At 42.5% G+C, this 20,185-nt stretch overlaps 1 protein-coding gene across 1 annotated transcript in view; it reads left to right on the plus strand.

The window, feature by feature from the left end:
* Positions 1 to 20,185, plus strand: part of KCNA5 (potassium voltage-gated channel subfamily A member 5) — a 168,310-nt gene that overhangs the window by 99,146 nt on the left and 48,979 nt on the right. The gene's annotated exons all lie outside the window — the stretch shown is intronic.

A 20,185-nucleotide genomic window follows, 5' to 3' on the forward strand; every position in this document is an offset into this window, starting at 1 on the left:
CTTTGCTCAGTACAAGGGGTAGTAAATAGCTTTTGGAACCAAGGTGCCCCTGTAAACAGCTATCACTGCTGTCAAAAAGAGCCACTCCTTTCCCTGGAGACAACATTGGTTTAAGTTTTGTGTGTGCCCCAGGGAAGAAACAGGGTTAGTTTCTTTCCTTTCGGAAAAGGATTTTGGCGTTTATCCGGAAGGAAAACTTGGCTGAAGCCTGACTCCAACCACAAAACAGAGGAAAAGATTTCCAGTGGTCCATTTTTTCCCTTCTGGGTAGGTGTTGATTTGCTGATGTCTTTGGTCAATGTGCTGGTTGTTCTGGGAACTATTCTGAGATCACTCATCAACCAGTGGTTCTGACATTTAATGGCTTCAGGATGGGAACAGCAGGGAAATAAAGAAAAAAAATTTGGACAAAAATATTGGACAACTGCAGTGGCTGGCTCCTTATTTCAATCCACCCTGAAGTAATAAACCAGTTCAGGATCATCACTGGATCTTGGTCTGGTGTCACTCCTTTGGTTTCAGTGAACTCCTCTGCTTTAAGTAGATGTGTCTTAGTAAGGGATCAGGTCTCAGCTATGAGATACCTGCAATTTATTTTTCCAATGTCAAAATTTTATCATAGGTAACTCTTGGAATAGGACCATAAGCCTGAATCTGGAAGTTGGTGTGATTTGAAGGCTTTCATTATCTTACTTATTAAGTCCTGGTCTGCCTCAATACCTGATATTGTCACTGTGTATCCCAAAAGTTCCAGCAAGTAGTGCCTTTGTACCAGAGCCATTTGGCTCAAATGAGTAAAATTTACTGAGAATGTGTACACAACATAGAAGGGGAGTATTTATTCAACATGTGAGAGTGCATAATGGGTATGAACGTCAAATATTGAAAACAGTCCAGGAGACAGAAGGCACAATTTGATAAATTCTTGGAGTATGGCATTTAAAAGCTCCTAATTTACAGCTTTTTGCATTTGGTAACTTAAAAGTAGAGACTACAGGGAAAATCCCATCTCACTGCAGCTATTTCAGAGGGGGCAAAATGTTACCTCTTTGTGCATAAGGCTAGTCTTGTCTATGAATGTGAATGGAACTGATAAATTGCTTTATTTGCTCCCTCTATGCCTTTGCAATAATTAAGCACATTTGTTGCCTGAGTTCTGGGTGGTTTCTAAGAAAGTTGCTGGCTTTTAATGGAAGATTTTTCCTACAAAACACAGAAACAATTTATAATACATGGTTCAGAACATGAATTCACCAGTTTCCTCATGAATCTGTGGATTAGGAATTGGGAGAGGTAGGTGTAAATTTGGTGAGCACTGATCAGATGTGTGATGAAGAGTGAAGATATAGCAGGGGAAACACAGCAGGCACCATAAGGAAAAGACTGCAGGCAAATGATGAAGTTGGAAGTAGCTGGGAAAGAAGAAAGAGACCTAAAGGCAACAAGTGGCCTGGGTTTAGCTGCAGGAATTAAAGCCAACAAAATACTCCCTACTGGAGCTGGAATGGAACCAAGAGCCATGCCAGCACACAGTTCTGTGGTTTGCTGGCAAAACGCGATGGTCCATACTAGAAATGCTAAACTATTGCAGCTGTCCTCTGCTCCCTAAACTCCAGGAACTGAGATTAGGCTGAGATGACTCACACAAGTGTCAGAAAAATGCCCTTTGATGAAATGTCCCTTTTATTGCCTTAGTAATTTTAGAGCAGATGTCATATGCGATACACGGCAGGTCACACGCATGGGCTCAGCTGCCTTCTGCCAAACATGAGACTTGAGATGGACTCCTCGTGGCTGCTGTCAGTGCAATGGGTGGGTCTGAGGAGCTTTACAACAGCACCATCTTTCATGGCACAGCCTGTAATCTGATCCAGCACTAGGTGCTGCTGTGGGTTGCTTTGCATCCCGGTTTTGGATTTGTGGGAGCTCTGGGTCCTTGTGGATACAAGGGGACCAGATACAGAGCATGCTAATGTTCCTAAGAATGTTCTGAATAACTGGAGCCTTCAGACTCAATTGTCACATGAGCAATAGTTCTTACTTTAACATCTTCTTCTTGTCCCCATCAGTAAGGGATGTTTTTGGCAATAAATGTTCTTGTTCATGAAGCCTTCAGACACGCTGCTAAAGTACAAGGAGTACAAGATGCTCAGTCAAGCATGTCTTTCCCTTCCCTCACTGTGGCACTGAAGGACTCAGGGAGGTGATTTATGCTTGCTTCTTGTAGGAATTTCCATGGGGAAATGAAGCCTTCTGTCTTCAGAACAGGATTTTGATGTGTGTCCCGAGGCCACACACAGCATGAGAAGTGAGCGAGTAAATTGGTAGTGAACAAATACAGAGCACTTAGAGCATGCAGAGAGAGAAGTGCTTTAAGAGGAAAAGATAAAAAAGGTCTAGGATCACTCAGTTCCAGAATTTATCACATTACAATCTCACAGGAGATGAACTATAGTTCTCCAGGATGTACTTAATTTCTGACATTTTCTCTCTTTTAGGTGCTTGACCTAACATCTTTTACAGTCTTTAATACATTTCTGAAAGTGGGAATTCATGCATATACCCACTCACGAGCCAGGTGTGTGCACTATAGTTACGTAACATACGCATTAGATACATATTTGAATTCAAAAGCATTTATAGAAACAGTTTTTAGTTACCATCATTCTTATAACTGATATTCCTCACTTAGGGAAGTGTTAGATTTTATTTGTGGTGTCTGATCTTTATAAAAGCTCTGGAAAGGAATGAGTTATGGCTAAAGATTGTTTCTTTAGTTCTTTAGACCAACTTGCAGTCTATGTTAATAACCAATCTGCATGGAGATTTTTTCCAGCATCCTAAAAAAATTGCCCCCAGATTTTGCTTCCCTCTTGTAGACAAACTGCATCTGGTTCCCAGCTGATTTATGTGTCAGGATACCTATGGCAGGCTGGTGTATATGTACACCAGAGTACACCAGAGAGTCACAAACATGTGATGCATTCAGGCTGGAGCTCTTCATCATCCTACATTCCCCATATGGTGGAAGAAGGATAAGAAATCATTGTTTCCTTTCAACAAGCCCAGAAGAAATGCAGAAACCTGCTGAGGTGTAGCCTGAGAAATGTCTGATCACAGAAGCACAGACTGGTTGAGGCTGGAAGGGACCACAGTGGGGCAGCTGGTCCCACCTCCCTGCTCCAGCAGGGCCATCCCACAGCACAGGGCACAGGATTGTGTCCAGAGGGGTCTGGAATATCCCCAGTGAGGAGACTCCACACCCTCTCTGTTCAATCTGTTCAGTCCTCCGTCCCTGCCCAGGACAGAAGTTCTGCCTCCTGCCCAGGTGGAACCTCCTGGCCTCAGTCCCTGCCCGTTCCTCTGGTGCCATTGCTGGGCCCTGGAGCAGAGCCTGGGCCCTGCTCGGAGCCCTCCCTGCACACAGGGACACCCAGGGCTGAGGGCCCCTCTCAGCTGGGGCTCCTCTCCGGGCTGGACAGCCCCAGCTCCCTCAGCCTTTCCCTGGCACAGATGCTCCAGGCCCTGAATCATCTCTGCAGCCTCCGCTGGCCCCAGTCCAGGAGCTCCATGTCCCTGCTGTGCTGAGGAGCCCAGGACTGGACACAGCTCTGCAGGTGAGGCCTTACAAGGGCTGATTGTTCAAGTCACACCTCTAAGAGGCCTCAAACATGCCCCTCCCAAAGTCAGAAGTCTGCATTTAGTGAAAGCAAGGTGCTCTCTGCACAAGGAGAAATAAGAAGGCCTAAGTAGCAGTTCTGCCTCTCCCCCTCTCTCGACAAGCAGAAATGGGTGTGACATTGGCCCTTTTCAGTCAAAAGTAACTTCTGGTTGCCATGAGCTGTTGAAGATGATGAGTCTCACAGCGACACTGATAGTTCCCTTGGCACATCACAGCCATATTAACTATTCCCATGAACAATTGGCTTAAGTGCTCCCTAACTGTCTTCTTCCTGCAATCATGAGGAAATAATAACAGTGTGATTCTTTGGGTGTCCTGTGCAAGGCCAGGAGTTGGACTTCAATGATCCTGATGATCCACAGCAAGTCTCAGAGCCCGTGACTTCGAGACTTTTCTACCAGCTGAAGAGGGTTTAATCTGCTTCCTCTTCCCAAGCAGGTGGTCTGTAGCAGATTCCTGCATCAGATTCCTGCCCCAAATATTAGACTTTATTCTGATAATTCCTGACAAAATCTTGACTCAGTTCCAAGGTTATTTGGACACCTGAGCTATCTTAGGCATTTCTGCTCAGGTCTCCCCCAGCTTCCATTTCTAGTGAAGCTCTAGCATTTAGAGTCACCTCAAGTTTATCTGCATCTCCTGGTGTAAAATCTCCTGCAGCAAGAAGTGTTTCAGTCCAGCTATTTAATGCAAAAAAAAAAAAAAAAAGTGTAGTTTTGAGCATTTATACTCTTGTGGTATACTGGTGTATTTGAGAAAACTATTGAGCGAAAATTGAGCTGGAGGGAAGAAGAATAAAAAGACAGCAAAAGGAAAGAAATAAACCAAAAAAAGAGGAAAAATAATACAAAAGGAAGAATTTTGTAGCTGGTAATGAATAAAGTGTTAGGAACACTTTCTTCCTTCTTTTTATCTCCTGGAAAGGTTATAACTTCATATTATTCCAGGAAAAGTCCATCTTCTGTGATGACAAGTCTTCTGTTTACTCAAATTAGTGTCACAGCTATGTGAGATCTTTTCACCATGGAAGAAATTAGGCTGGCAGTTGGTGACAGGCACCAGGCACATCCCTGGGAGCTGGACAAGGCACTTTGAACTGGACTTGATGCCAGGGACCTTAGTGGAAGGAGCAGTAAATGAGGATAATGAATGAGTTTGGGAGAGGAAAGGAGAACAGGTAAATTGGGATATCAGTCTATTGAAATTTTATGATAGGAGTGCACATGCATGTGACATCATGTAGGAAATTATTTAGGCAAATTAACTTGGGAATTCACTGTCAAGATCACTTTAAATTAGTACATCAGTTCATGGATAAGACTGGAATAACATGCACTATAGGGAATGTGCCATGTGGATAGTCTTTCGTACATCTTTTTCCCAGTAGAGAGCAGCAACTCACCAAATGATTCTTTAGCATGTCCCTCCTTGGAGAAACTGTAAAAATGAGTCTTGGTTTGTTTCATATTTGAATTCATTCATCACAGGTTCAGTTCAACTTAAAGCGCTGTAAGTCTTGGTTATGGTATTACAAGAAGTTTTAAAAGAAAAGATAGAGAAGTCTGGCATCTCCTAGCACCAGCATCTCCAGCATCCTACTGGAGAATGGACGAGCAGACAAAGCACATCATAGTCCTGGTTTGGTAGTTTTTGCTTCCTTTCTACAAGCAGAAGTTGCAGCATCCACATATTAGACTTAAACTCCCTTTAGCTACTGATTAGACTGAAATTCTCTTTGGCTACTGATATCTCAAAATCATCTTATTCCATCTCACACCCACTGAGATGATGCTTTTAGAAGGGCCTGGGTAATCTTTGCAACATTCTCAGATTTCAGGGGTGGTCTCTTATAAACACCAAGTTAGGAGGAAGAAACAAAGTCACATAAATGTCCAGACTAGAATAAATCAAAGCCTGACCTCATTTTCTCATGGACATTTAGCAAAACTTTACCCTCAAAGAAAGGACTAATTCTTTTACAAGGGCCATTGAAAATATTGGACCATTGTACATCTATTTTTTCTGTGTTTCCTCCCTCATGAAGTACAAAGGCACAGACTGGAGGTGACTAGGTGTGATGATAGAGGATTCTTTCCTATTCTTACCCTATTTCAGTCTAAAACCTCAAGAATGCCATATCAAATTTTATCTTCCTTTCTGGTGGCCTTCAGAGGTACATTTTAGGTGATCTCATGTTTTTACTAAAGGGATGAATTCTGCTAAAAGCTGAGTAAGGTTTCCTCCTCTCAGATTCATTTCCAGTATAAATTAAGTGATGAATAACAAACACAGAAAGCTCAATGTCTGAAGTCTCTTTTTCCATGCTGTGCCCATCTTCCCGTCTGCAGAACAGTTCACATGTTCTGCAGTCATAATAATCTAGGAAGCAGAAAACATCTCCTTGTCCTTTTCATGGATCCTCATGCCTCGGCATCCTGGGCCAACTCAGGGAGTGCAACCACTGTCAGCCTGTTTCTCTCCGTTTTATGCAGGCAGGAAGGTGACAGGAAGGGATGTGACATGAGCAAGGTGTCAGTGTATCCACACACACCTCTTAACACATCAAAGTTGCCATAATGGAGGAAGGGAACTTATTTTAGCAAAGGCATGAGTTCCACAGATTCATTAAGGCTGGAAAAGGCCTCCAAGGTTATCCAGTCCAAACACCACCCTACAACTACAAGTCAACTACACCAGAGCACTGAGTGTCACATCCAGTCATTTCTTGAACAACCTCCAGAAGTGGTGACTTAACCACTTCTCAGGGCAGCTCATTCCTATGTTTTACAACTTCTTCAGTGAAGAAATTCTTCTTTAACCTCCTCTGGTGCAGCTTGAGGACATTTCCACTTGCCTGTCCCTTGTTCCCTGGGAGCAGAGCCAAACCCATGCCTGGCTGTCCCCTCCTGTCAGGGAGTTGTGCAGAGACAGAAGGGCCCCCCTGGGTCTCCTTTTCTCCAGGCTGAGCCCCTCCAGTTCTCTCAGCTGCTCCTCACGTGTCACTCTCCAAACACTAAAGCAGAAGAGATGGGAGACACAGAATGCAGCAGTTAAAAAAGGATCTGTTTTGTGTTTAATGCCCTGTTTTACCTCCAAATCAGACAGGAAGATGGTGTTGAAAAGTTTGCAGAGTAACAGAGAATCTGCCTTTTCCCACAGCAGCATCAGATGGATGAAAGATGACCATAAGGTATCAAACAAGTACTGCAAAGAAACTTTTTCCAGAGGCCATGAGATCAAGGCTGAGAAAAGTGGCAGTGGTGATGCTGCCCTTCTCCTTGTGAGAGAGGGGTGTGGATGGACATGGCCCTTCCAGCTCCCGAGAGGGGTGGCAGCTGCAGTGACACTTGCAGGGGAAGGAGAATCATCCCATTCCCTGCTGGGAGCTGAGCTGAGCACACAAGCTGTGTATGTGAGACAGGCAATGCCAGCTCATCCCCAGCTGCCCCGTGCAGCCTGGCAGGGATGTTCAGCAGGGCAGCTTTGAAGTGGGAGATGTAACAAAAAAGGGAGGCCCTGCAATGAGTTTGTACCATCTGTTTATGTAAATGTGCTCTCCCTCCACCACTTCTTGGGCTGTACCCTGAATGTCTTCAGCCCTGACTATATCTCCCCTTAAGATTTCTGCTCTGTTGAGCCACTACCATCCTTTTTGTAGTGTTAGAGCCTTAAAGTCTCTGCATGCCAGAACATTTCCCTCTAATCTGGGTCTCTAACAAACTGCTGTCATCACAGATGTATCACAAGCAGCTCTTGCCCCAGGACACTGCATGTTTCTGAAGAACTACTTTCCTAACATTCCAGAGAAATGCAGGAATCATCTCTTGTAGTCTCACAATACCACCTCTTTATCCATTTTTATTTTAAAGTGGTCAAACTGTGTATTGCTATCGCTGTGTGTTATTAAGTCTCTATTTCATTCTATTTTCCTCAGAAAGATAAAATATTCTTTATCTCATTTGCTTAAGTAAAAATGTTTATTTAGATGGAGAAAAACCACAATATTTTTGTGATATGGCACAAATCTGATTTTATAATAGTGTCAAACCTTGTAAGAATTCCAAACCCGTTTTTACAATTCAGTCTGAGTGCTGCTTTTATAAATCCAGATGTTGCTTTGCTGTTCCTACCTTTATTTTAGTGAGAGATAAGGGTATGAAATTTGCCATATGATTGATACGCTCTCACAGCTGTCAGAGCCTGTCCTCTTCAGGAGCACCCTGAGATTCTATCAGTAATACTGAGGGATAGTAAAAGTTTGTCTTCGTTCTGAAAAGTGATCCTTGAGGATTCAGTCCTTTCCCTTAGCTCAGCACTGCTGTATCATGTGTGCAACCAGAGAGATATACTTTCTTTGGGAACAAAAGTAAGCCTTTATTCCTTTCAACACTGCCAAAAGAGAGTGGGATCTCCTTCCCATGCTGACAAATGTGAGTTCTGCAGCACGTTAAGCAGCTGCTCCAGGAAAGTGCTCTTCTGCAAAGCCTCTGTGGTACCAACGTTTCACTGATGTCCCTGAAGACTAATGTTAAAGGCAGCAATTTGCACAAGAGACTGTCCTTACAGAAATTCATAATCTGGTTCTAAGTCAATGAGCTGGAATCACTTTCAGTTGCTTTTTTGTGGGGCAAGATTCTCATAAATACACATGTGCATCAAGATACTTGAAAAATCAAATCTTAAAAGCTCTCATTTAGAATGCAGGTTTGGAGCATTACTCAGCTATTAAAATATCAGCATGTAACATATTCTGAGCTGTTCTGTGGTATCCTTTTTTGTCTGGATCTACTGCTTCAGAAGATTTTCCATTACCCTGTGTCATTTCTGTCCAGCTCAGGTGAATGTCTTTGGAATCTTCAAGTGTCTCAAGTTGCACCAGATTCTCATGTACACACAGTTGAATTGCAGCTTTTGAAACCAAGATAAAAAAGCATTAGCAGGGTTCACACAGTTCTCAGAGATATTTACCTTTGCTCATCTTTAAAACATCTGCATTAAATAAATCTGAAGAGTTTGAGTTTTACATGTCAGGTTTTGGGATGGAATTGTCTGTAAATCATCTAATGGCCAGAAGCTAATTACAGCCCTTGTCTAGACTGTTTGGGATGAAGCAGACTTTATTGGAGAGTTATTTTCCTGATGAAAAAAACTCTGTTTTTGAACAACTGTATGATGCTGTATGGGAAAATTACTCCTTTACTGGAACATTGTTTTCTCTTTGGAAAATCCAAGCAATATCTCCCCAGAAGACTACCTTGAAGATGCTGGTCTATTTCTCTCACTTCCATTAAAGAAAAGCAAGGACCTTAATGCTGCCTGTAAAGGAGCAGAGCACAAGTGTGAAGGTAGAAAAAAGGTGATGATCAAGAAGGCAAAGTTTCGAGGTTCACAATGGCACATGAAAGGCTGCTTTTTGCTTTTTCTTTTTTTAATTTAAGTTATTGCAGCTTTCTTCCTGCATTGAGAAAGCAGAAATGCTTGAAAGCTTTCAAGCTGGGCAGCAAGCAAGCCATCAAACTCCCCAAACAGAGTATTTTAGAAATCCTGTCTCATGAACAATGCCTGGGGTTTCTGTTTTGTTTTGCTTATTGAGAATCAATATGAACTTGTTTTCCAGTCTCTTAACATTTTCCAAGGGATCTTGATTCTATTTCTCTGGGCCAGATTTATTATTAAGATTTTGGGCAAGAATTCCCAATGGCAAATAAATATGAAAAATAAATTAACGGCTACAAAATCAGTGTGATCTCTGCTAGTTCTGCACTCAGCTGGAATTAGGGATGACCTTTCTGAGATGTGGATCTCAAGGATCTGTATGTGTCTAATGGCCCGTGTTTCCCCACCTTTGGAAAGCAGCCTCGGTTACCCATACCCCTTTTTTGTGCATTGTCAGCACTGCATGGCCATAAAACATGACGAAGCCCTGCACCTGCGGACTTATTTTTATTCCAGAAAACCCATTTTGAAAATGCCAAATGAAGTCCATGACCTTGCTATAGATCTGTTACACCAGGAAGAAGGCTGGGGAGGGATTGTTGGACTTGATCTTGGAGGTCTTTTCCATCCTAAACGGTTCTGTTAAACCTAAACGGTTTAACAGAAAAGGTCTTGAGGAGCTCTGCATTAGGGCTGCAGACCCTGCAGACAGCAGGGATACTCCTTCTAAGCACCGTTCCTCACAAACCTCCAGACTGTAAATTCAAATGCCACCCAGCAGACCAGCCCTGCAAAGCTATCAGCAGCCTGTCTCAGCTAAGAGTCACAGTTCATGGCAGAGAGCTAAGCCATGGTTCCATCGATCCATTTGAGAGACTGGCAGTGTCCATGCCTCTTGCTCTCTCTCCTGCCAGGTGTGAGTGCTCAGGATCATGACGGATCTGTGCCTGGAGGTTTATGTGCCTATGTTTTATAATGATCACATGTTCCCAGCTGAAGTGTTGCATTTGCTGGCCTCAAGGAGGAGTAGAAGGCCCTGTTACCAATGTATTATTCTCCTACTGTAGCCATTTTGGATTTAAGCCAGCCCATATAAACAACGTGCTTGAGCCTTTCGAATTCTGCACTGCCATTTCAGCATTCTGGACATCAGCCAGTGCCCATAAACCATGTGGCATTTATTTAATTTCAGCTGTCTCCCCAGACTTTTGATAAATGTATCCAAGGTGGACATGTCTGTCTAAAATAGGAATTTAATTCTGTATTGGGAGTGAACGGTATTTGGATATATTCTGTCACCAACCCAATTATCAGCATTGCTTTCAACTTCTGTCTAACATAATGCCAGATGAAAGGTGCTTTAAAAAAGAGGATGGCAATGAAATTATATCATTCCAATGGGGCTGTAAACTTGATGTTTTATGTTTTATGCCCACGTGGATAGTCAGGCTGTGATGGAAATGACTTAATGAGATTTACCTCATTCCCATAAGGCACTTGGGCATTACAGTATTACACATGAATTCTTCTTGTGCAGTCAAAGAGACTTTCACAAGTTCAAAGTGCCAGTTCTCAGTGATTAGAAGCAGAAAAAGTCACAGAAATATTCCAATGCAGTGGTTTAAGTAGTGGTGTGATTCTAAATTTTCTTCTGAAACCTCTTTCTTTCATGGACAATGTGGAAAGAATAAATCAGAAAATACCACACAGCTAAGGATCTCATTGCTTATGCTATTCAAATGCATAATATTATGACAAATTGTGACATTTCAACAAGCTCCTAAAATCACATCATCCCCTATCTACCTTTTGTAGCTACTTGTAAGATTATTGTACCTATCATATTAACACCACATCTCAAACAGTACTATCTCAGGGTCCATTTCTATCTAATATACATGGAGAGATAAAAATGTAAGCTTTGCAATGTAATAAAAGCTCTCAAGCAGATAAAGGATTGAAAGAGTACCAGGAAATCAGAGATCGTAATTTTGACTGATGTAGGGGGAGCAGAAAGTAGAGCACAGTGGAAATTACTCAAAGCTGAAAAGAGATGTGTTTTGATCCAGGCAGAAAGTCTATACTTTACCTCACAGAATCAAGTGTTCTCTACATTTTATTTAGTATTCTAGCCTTATCAAAAATTGTTGGGGTATCCTGTGCAGGGCCGGGAGTTTGACTTGATGACCCGTGTGGGTCCTTTCCAACTTAGAATATTCTGTGACTCTGCAATATCTCTTCTTTGGCTCTAGTCAATGCAAATTTTTCTTTAAAGATGGTGACAATGTGACAGGACTGAGACCCATAAATAAATAACCCATTGTGCTGTGACAGACCCAAATCCTGATGACAAACCTGACATCTGTTCACAGTTTTGCTAAGAGAAACTGCCTATTTTCTTCCATGGAGATTACCAATAAAACTCCAACAGAAGTCATAGGAATAAATGCCTTCAGGAATTGCATCCGTGACACTATTGACTGTCAACATGATGTCTAACCAAACATGATACAAATACAATTCTGGAATGCAAGAGAAATTCTTAATGAAAATGAGGATTAATTTTGTGACCTGAAGTAAAATAAAATAGTTTATTTTAATATCATCTTGTAATCGTCACATTTTGGTAAAAAGACAATTTGCACAATGACCTATAGGAATGATTGGAAATAATGGACAATTGTACCTGGCATGCCAACTTACTGTAAATTATTCAGAAAGTTTCTGAGATGGGCCAATACACCATATACCCTTCATTTTATCAACAAATACTCTGTATTTGCTTGAATATTTACCAGAAATATGGCTCAGAAAAGCTGTAGAGTTTTAAAAGCAACCACAGATATATATGATTTTTTACACTATAATTGTTTCCTTTAGTCGCATCTCTAACCCTATAAAACCTAGGGTTTATAAACTTCCTCAAGTTTTATGAAGTCAGCTCTTTAGAGTTAAGTAAGGGCCAAAAACGAAAAAAAAAAAAACCAGTAATTAGAGACCTGAACATGTTTCAGCTTTAAGAACAAACTCCTTAGGCATGCCCAGGAGTGTAAGGAGATTCCACATGTCATTTTCCCTTCTTATTTATCAAATCATTGAACCAAAGAATGGTTTAAGCTGGGAGGGACCTTAAAGATCAACTTGTTCCATCCAACCCCTGCCATGGCAGGGACACCTTCCACTAGACCAGGCTGTCCCAAGCCTCATTCAGCTTGGCCTTGAACACCTTATGGGTGTTCAAGGGATGGGATGTTCTTAAAATTGTATTTATTTTGAGCTCTGACAGGCAGATTATTTTTGGGAATGACCATTGCTGTATTTTGGGGGAATTTTCATTGAAAGGCAGAAGGAGAAAACATCTCAGCAGTCTTTTATTTTCTTTACTTTTTTTTTTTTTTTTTAAATGGCAGCTGCAGAAAACTCCTCAGAGGTCTGGCAGGCTCCAAGCAGCCTGAGGGAGGTGGATTACTGAGCATAGGACAGGTGACTTCATCAGAGATGCATGAGAAATTGCAGAACTATGTGATAAACACTTCTTTATCACAAGTTTATCTTAGGAAACCTTCACTCCTTTCTCTGTCTCACAAGGGAGAACAGCTCCACCAAAAGCATGCTAGAGGGTTTGCTAAGCTGGGAGTGAGATGAGGAAACATCTGGTCAGAAAACATCTGGTAATCAATATCTGAGACTGCCTAATGTTGGAAATGCTCTAGGAGGAGGGCATGGTCTTCCCAGCTGAAGTGTGTGTGACTGGAGTGTCACTGTCATCCTTCCTTCCTTCCTTCCGACACTTCCGACACTTCCGACACTTCCTTCCTTCCGAACTTCCTTCCTTCCAACACTTCCTTCCGACACTTCCTACCTTCCGACACTTCCTTCCAACACTTCCTTCCGACACTTCCTTCCTTTCGACACTTCCTTCCTTCCAACACTTCCTTCCGACACTTCTTTCCTTCCCTCTCTCCCACCCTCCCTCCCTCCCTTCCGACACCTCCTTCCTTCCCGCCTTTTTAGAGATATATTAATTTTCATCTACATTCCCAGGCCCAGATTCCCATTTGGTAAAATTAAAATTTAGGACACTCACCAGGCGTATGGGAGACTAAGTTTCCAAGCCCTTCTGGGAGAGTCTCCCGTATCCTGGTTCATGTCATAATCGCCACTTACTCTGGCATGGGCTTCATTGCTGAAGCTGCCCTTTTGACAGGAGGTAAATGTTCTTCTGGAGCAGGAGGTAAGATGTATCATGATCTCATATGTTAGTGATACCCAGCAGAGGGAGACTCTGGATTTGTGCTCCTCTTTCATTGAAAATGTAATCAATTTTAAGAACTGGAAGCCAGGGGTAGGTAGGAATTTGTCTTTGGTGGGAGAGAGGTGATGACATCTCATGGAGAAGAGAGAAGAGCAAAAGCCGTCTTTAGTTCTTAGCATGAGTAAGGGAGAAATAATGCTCTGGATACCAGAATTTCAAGGCTTATCTGTTTGTTTTCTGCTCCATGGAGAGCCTCCTTTCAGCACAGGTGTTTTATTTCAAGCACAGGCTATATCTCATGGAGTCAAAACTATTTTATTCTCCAGCTGGCTGATTACAGTTTGGCTCTGTCATATTTATTCTCTCCCGCATACACACTGTATGGGGTTTGCATGGCCAGGTTTTGGTAGCAGGGAGGCCCTAGGGGTGGCTTCTGTGAGAAGCTGCTGGAAGCTCCCTCCATGTTCAAGATAACGAATTCCAAGATGGATGGAACAGCTCCAGGATGGATGTGCTGTTGGCCAAGGCTGAGCAGATCAGGAATGGTGGGAGCATCTCTGCCATAACATTTTTTAAGAAGTAAGTAAAGAGGTAATTGTGACCAGAGAAGAGAGGAGTGAGAAGATGTGAGATGAACACCCCTGCAGACACCCAGGGCAGTGAGGAGGGAGCAGAGGCACCCGAGCTGAGATTCCTCTGCAGCCCATGGTGCAGCCCACAGGGGTGCTGAGATCCGCCTGCAGCCCCCAATGCAGCCCTTGCTGCCCAAAGGGGGCATGTGGGGGGATGCCCAAAGGATGCTGTGACCCTGAGGGAAGCCCACACTGGAGCAGACTCCTGTGGAAAGAGGATCCCAGGCTGGAGCAGATTTGCTGGCAGCACTCGTGACGCTATGGAAGAAACCCAGGCTAGAGCAGTCTGTTCCTGAAGGACTGACCCCCATGGAAGGGAACCACGCTGGAGCAGTTAGTGAAAAATCGCAGATCATAGGAAGGACTCATGCTGGAGAAGTTCATGTTCCCCAAGACAGGGACCCCACTCTGGAGCAGGGGAAAGACTCTCCTCCTTGAGGAAGAAGCAGCAACAGAAACAATGTGGTGAACTGACCATAACTCCCACTCCCCATCTCCCTACTCCACTGAGGGGTAGGATGTAGAGCCCAGGAAGGAGGGGGAGGTGGGGGGAAGTTGTTTTAGTTGTTTTCAGGATTTGCTTTATTTCTTATTATCCTACTCTGATTTGACTGGTACATAATTGAACTGATTTCCCCAAGCTGAGTCTATTTTGCCCAGGACAGTAAGTGATGCCTGATCTCTCCCAGTCTTTATCTTAACCCATGAGCCTTTTGTTGTATTTTCTCTCCACTGTCCAGTTGAGCAGGGGAGTGACAGTGCAGCTTTGGTGAGCACCTGGTGTCCAGCCAAGGTCAGATGACCACCCATACACACAGAAAATACCCATCCAGCTGCTCCTTATTCCTCCTGTGATCCCATCATCTGCTCTCAGACAGGTACTCAAGCTGCAATTTAGGGCAGACTGTCTGAGGAAAACACACTCTGGTCTTACTGTATCCTCTGTTTGGGAATACCTATCACCCCCACATCCCCACATGGTTCTCACATTAAAACGTAGCAAGATTTTTTATTATCAGCACATAAAAAACTCCAACAAACCAGAGGTTTCTGTGGTGTGGCTGCTGGGCAGATTATTTTCTCTGGCGTTTGTCTTCTGAGCCTGTGCTGCTACCCTGTCTTTTTGCTGAGAAGAAATTTCTGCTTCAGGAAACCTGGAGCTTCCATAAAAGAAGCTTGAAATAATCAAGATAAATCAGTGGCTGTCCCTAGGACAGCACTCACAGGAACTGTTCATCAAGCACTAAAGAGGTTTTGGCATATGGTACATTGAGCCATTTAATGTCTGATCTCTGATTTGGGTGTAAAGAATTTCTTTTTACTCTCCATTCCACACCTTAGTGTCAGGACCAGCAGCAGTGTGGCTGAGAGCTCAACAGACATTGCCTGACCCTAATCCCTGAGAATACAGGGATTTGTTCTAATAAAGGGGGATTATGGGAAATAGTACTAAGACCTTATGTCCCTGTTCCTACTATCTCACAGCCGTTCTGTAGAGCAGAGGTGACAAAAGCAGAGGGGAAGACAGTGGTTGACAAAGATGATTGAACTGCTGAGACTAACACACCACTTCCATAAAGTCATAGATTCATGAATGATTTGGGTTGCAAAAACTTCAAAGAAGTTCCACCCCTCCTGCTATGGGCAGGGACCCCATCCACTAGCTCAGCTTGCTCAGAGCCCCATCCAGCCTGGCCTGGAACACTGCCAGGGATGGGGCAGACACAGCACTCTGGGCACCCTGTGCCAGGGCCTCATCACCCTCACAGAGAAGAATTTCTTCCCAATATCCAATCTAAACCTGCTCTCTGTCAGTGTGAAGCCATTCCCCCTTGTCCTGTCACTCCAGGCCCTTGTCAAGGGTCTCTCTCTATCCTTCCTACAGGCTCCTTTCAGGTCCTGGAATGAGGTCACCCTGAATCTTTGTTTGCTCCAGGCTAAACAACCCCCAGTTCTTTCTGCCTTTCCTCTTGCAACATTCAGAAGAATTGTTTTGTACATATCTGTGTTGTTTCCTGTCTTTATTTAAAGAAGGCCTGAGAGTGATATGCATCAATGTAAGTGACAGAAATTCTCTACAAGCCATTGAATACAGCCTTTTTTCCCGCCTTCATGATGAATAACAGTGCAGGTGAAAATGGGAAGAATTTCCATGCTTATGTGTTATGTTATGCCAAGTGTCTTGACATATTATTTTCTGTTTGTCTGTGTTCTCATTGGATCCCAAATTCTGGGAATTTGGCTCTGGGAACTGATACCTCTTTGTTTAGGGAGAGAATAGGAGCTGTCTCCTGGAAACAGAGCAGGCTGGGTTCACTAAGCTCAGGATTCAGTCCTTAAACATCAGGAACATCCAAGTCTTTGCTTTTAGAAGTTGTTCTGCTCCTTGCCATGTTTCCTCATTCATGTTTCAAGGTGAGATAAAGAAAAATGTTGTTAAACCTTTACGCTGATTTAAAGCAGGATGGACTATGACTATGTGAGGGATAGTTCCTAAAAGATCACTTCTTGGGGACTTTTTGTCTGCCACACAAGTGTCAGATTGTGAACTACATGTGCCAAAGACAAGGCTCCTGGGGTGACAATCTCCTTTTGAACTCATTACTGATGTGTGGTCTGATTAAGGAGATGACTTCAGCTCAGCTTAGAGGCTTAGTCTGGAGAGCCTATGTTTGGAAATACGTGTACAAAAACCAGAATATGTTTGGAAAGATGAAACTATTGGAGAAAGTCCAGAGGAGTTCACAAAGGTGACAAGGGGACTGGAGCACCTTCCCTATGGAGACAGGCTGGGAACATTTGGGCTATTCAGCCTGGAGAAGGGAAGGATGCATGGAGGCCTCATAGCACCTCCTGATATCTGGAGGGCCTACAGGGAAGCTCAAGAGGGACATTTGCCCAGAGAAGCTGTGGCTGGCCTATCCCTGGAAGTGTCCAAGGCCAGGCTGGATGGGGCTCTGAGCAACCTGGGATAGTAGAAGGTGTCCCTGCCCATGGCAGGGAGTTGGTACTGGAAGACCTTTAAGGTGCATTCCATCCCAGGCCATTCTGTTGTTCTGTGATTCTAAGATTCTGAGTTTCAGAGGTGTGTGAGACATTAGGCACAAGAAATACCCATGTAAGGCCTAAACCTGAGTTCTCAGCCCTGTCCCGGATCCCAGATGGGAGCTGGAAATCACAACTGGGCTGCCAGCAACCTGGATCCCCCTCATCCTGCAGGAGGAAGCGCTGTCCTCAGAGTAGAATGCTGCTGGCAGGAGCAGGTGTGGAAATGTCAGCCTGCAGTGTTTTACACAACGAAGACATTTGGTTGCATGCTTATTTGTTTTAGAAACTGAACACAATCTGTTTACAAAGACATACTTTTGTGCTGACTTGATGGGAGCCACTGAGTGAAAAGTTGGTAGGTGGGAGATGTGATTTAGCCTCCTTGTTTATGCCCCTTCAACTCAGGTGGTGATTTTGTTGCCAAGTGAAAGAATTACCATGTTTTTTAATAATCTCTGGAGAAATCTTTCCCAGATCTCAGATCCAACACTTAATTCTTCATTAACTTGCCACTCTTATTACCAATTCCCTCACCCAGGAGTGAATAAGTGATTGCTATCAGTCCTGTCAACCCCCCTCACCATGCTGAGATTCCTCATCTCTGGAGGATGGAGGAGGATGGCTTTGGAGGCAGACCAATATCAATTTCATAACGGAGGGAGTAGGTCTTGGGAATGGCTGTTGAACACACCTTAACCAAGAGGGAAAATGTAAAAAGCACAACTCTTGGCTTTATTCCTCTTTAAGTCTCAAATCTGGAGCTGTTCCAAAACGAGACTTTTAACCTTTAAGCTATTGTTCTAAATAAGTCTGAATAATTGCTCAGTTTTTATCTGGAAAAACCCACTAAGATTTTTTTGGACCCAGTGGGGATACTCCGACTTTTTCTTCTAGATTCTGCTGAAAATTCAAGAGCAGGGAGTTGAGGTACTTCTTGTTTCTTTCCAGCTGGTTAAAACACTAGGCATTTGAAAGCAGTTTAAATCAGGATTTCTATCTAAAGGAACAATGGGAAGAAGAAACTGTTCTCCTACCTTTTGGAGAGGAAGTATTTTTCAACTATTCCAATTTAAACTGTAGATCCTACAAACCAAATCACAGACCTTATATTAATGCTCACTAGACTGGAGCTGTATTGCCTAAGAAATGTGTCATAAACACATAAACACATCCTTTATGCAAATATATTGTTTCAGCTCTTTATTGATCACCTAACATTATGTATTTTATGATTTTATTTCTTTTCTGCTTAAAAATGTAGTTGGATTTGTCAGTACAATACATTAAGCTTTTGCTGCTTGGTTTGATATTTGAATGTGGAATCCTCAGTTTCTAGAATTTTTTTCTAGAATTTACAGTCTAGCAATGACAGCAAAGTGGATGTCTCCATATCTAGGGATTGGGACAAAGTTTGGGTGTTACTGGTAAAGTTTAAATACATATGTTTAGAAAATAAACTATAAAATGAACAGCTTTCAAAATAATTTTCTATATAGTCTTAGATTTGGCTTAAAAAGACTGAAAAATAGGTCAAGTTTGAATTTTACCATTTCAGCTGCCTTTGAATAATGCCAGAAAAGTTAAATTAGAAAGCTTAGTAAGTTAAGAGAAAATTTGATCTTACCACACAATGCTGGATCAAAAGTAATTTTCACAAACTTCCTGGAGAAAAATAAAACATGAATTCTAAATTTTCACAAATTGCTGTGGAAAAGCTCTTTTGTGATACACCAACAACAGGAAAAGAGTGTTTCAAAATGAAATAATAATAGTGCTTTTAAGAAGCAAATTGAAGTCTTATAAATATGTTGGTGGTTTGGGATTTTTTGTTTGTGATAGCTATTTTAAAAACTCAGCAGTTGCATTTTAAATCAATTTTCTAACCTTAAGAGAAGTTTGCTAAGCTCTTAAAGTTGGGAGTCATCCTCTTGTTAATTTCATGATCTCTGCCAAGCACTGTTTTCAGTGATGAAAGCAAAGGTCTAAGTCCCTGGACTCCTGTGGGAGGGATAGAAAATTAGGTGACTAAGCCTGACCTCTCCTCTAGTTCAGATTCACCTCCTTGCCTTACATGTTATTAAGGAAAATATTTTTAAATGCTTGGAGTTCTGAGCACCTTCTATTAAGTTACGACAGCTCTACCCACCAGCACAATTAAAGAAGTTTTATTCACCCAGTCATAAATACATTTTCCTTCTTGTTGCTGGCTTTTTGATTTTTTGGGAGTTTTTTTAATGTAATGACAGAATTTCCCCGGCATGCAAACTGTGAAGCTGGGAACCAAACCCAGAAAGGTTTGTCTAGGCAGAAATCATTGCAATCCTCAAATCTCCCGAGGAGCTCTTTTTTTCCCAGCACTGCTCAGCCTTTCTAATCCTTTCAGAACTATCAAGGACTTTAGAATTGCTGTTGTTTGGAAACCAAGGGCAAATCTATCTGTATTTACATGTGTAGAAAGTGCTGAGAGGAGGAACAGAAAAGGCAGCAAATTAAATGTGCCTGTGTCACAGCACATCCCAGGAAAGACTTGGTTTCCTCAATGGAGAAAATTGAGTTGGAATCCCACAGCAGCTGGTCCTGAGCTGCTGCTGGCTGATTGTTCCTCTCTGTTGTTTTGCTGAAGCCTGGTATGGTACAAGCATTTTGGGGATGTGTTTAGGAGCAGCCAATGTAGGGAGGAAAATCACCAAATTTGAGGATTCTTCCCTGATTTAAGTTGTTCTGAGCAGTATTAATGATGTTGAGACTTTTCCACTGTCCAGAATGACTTATTAAACCAGGACATTGAGAACAGCTAAGCTGATGTCAAATAGTAAGCAAAAACCTAAAACCTGTGCACATTAAAACACTTTTCTCTGCTGCTGTTAATTAAATAGATTCTTACTATTTGGCGTCTTTGAAAACTGAAATTTGGGTTTCTCTACACGACAACTGATTTATCTTTTTTATTTTAATTAAGAGTGTCAAGATTCAAATTAACAATGCCAAGACTAGAACACAATATCTCTATTGAGCTGTAGTAAATGCAGGGTATAAAGAAAACAGTTTGCAGTGGTTTCACATAGAACTGATTGTAGTATGTAAACACTGATGCCAGCCAGACCACTGCTGGATTCCTGCTAAACCCCCAAT

This window comes from Zonotrichia leucophrys, chromosome 1A, assembly GCF_028769735.1.
Source record: "Zonotrichia leucophrys gambelii isolate GWCS_2022_RI chromosome 1A, RI_Zleu_2.0, whole genome shotgun sequence".
Classification (NCBI taxonomy): Eukaryota; Metazoa; Chordata; class Aves; order Passeriformes; family Passerellidae; genus Zonotrichia; species Zonotrichia leucophrys.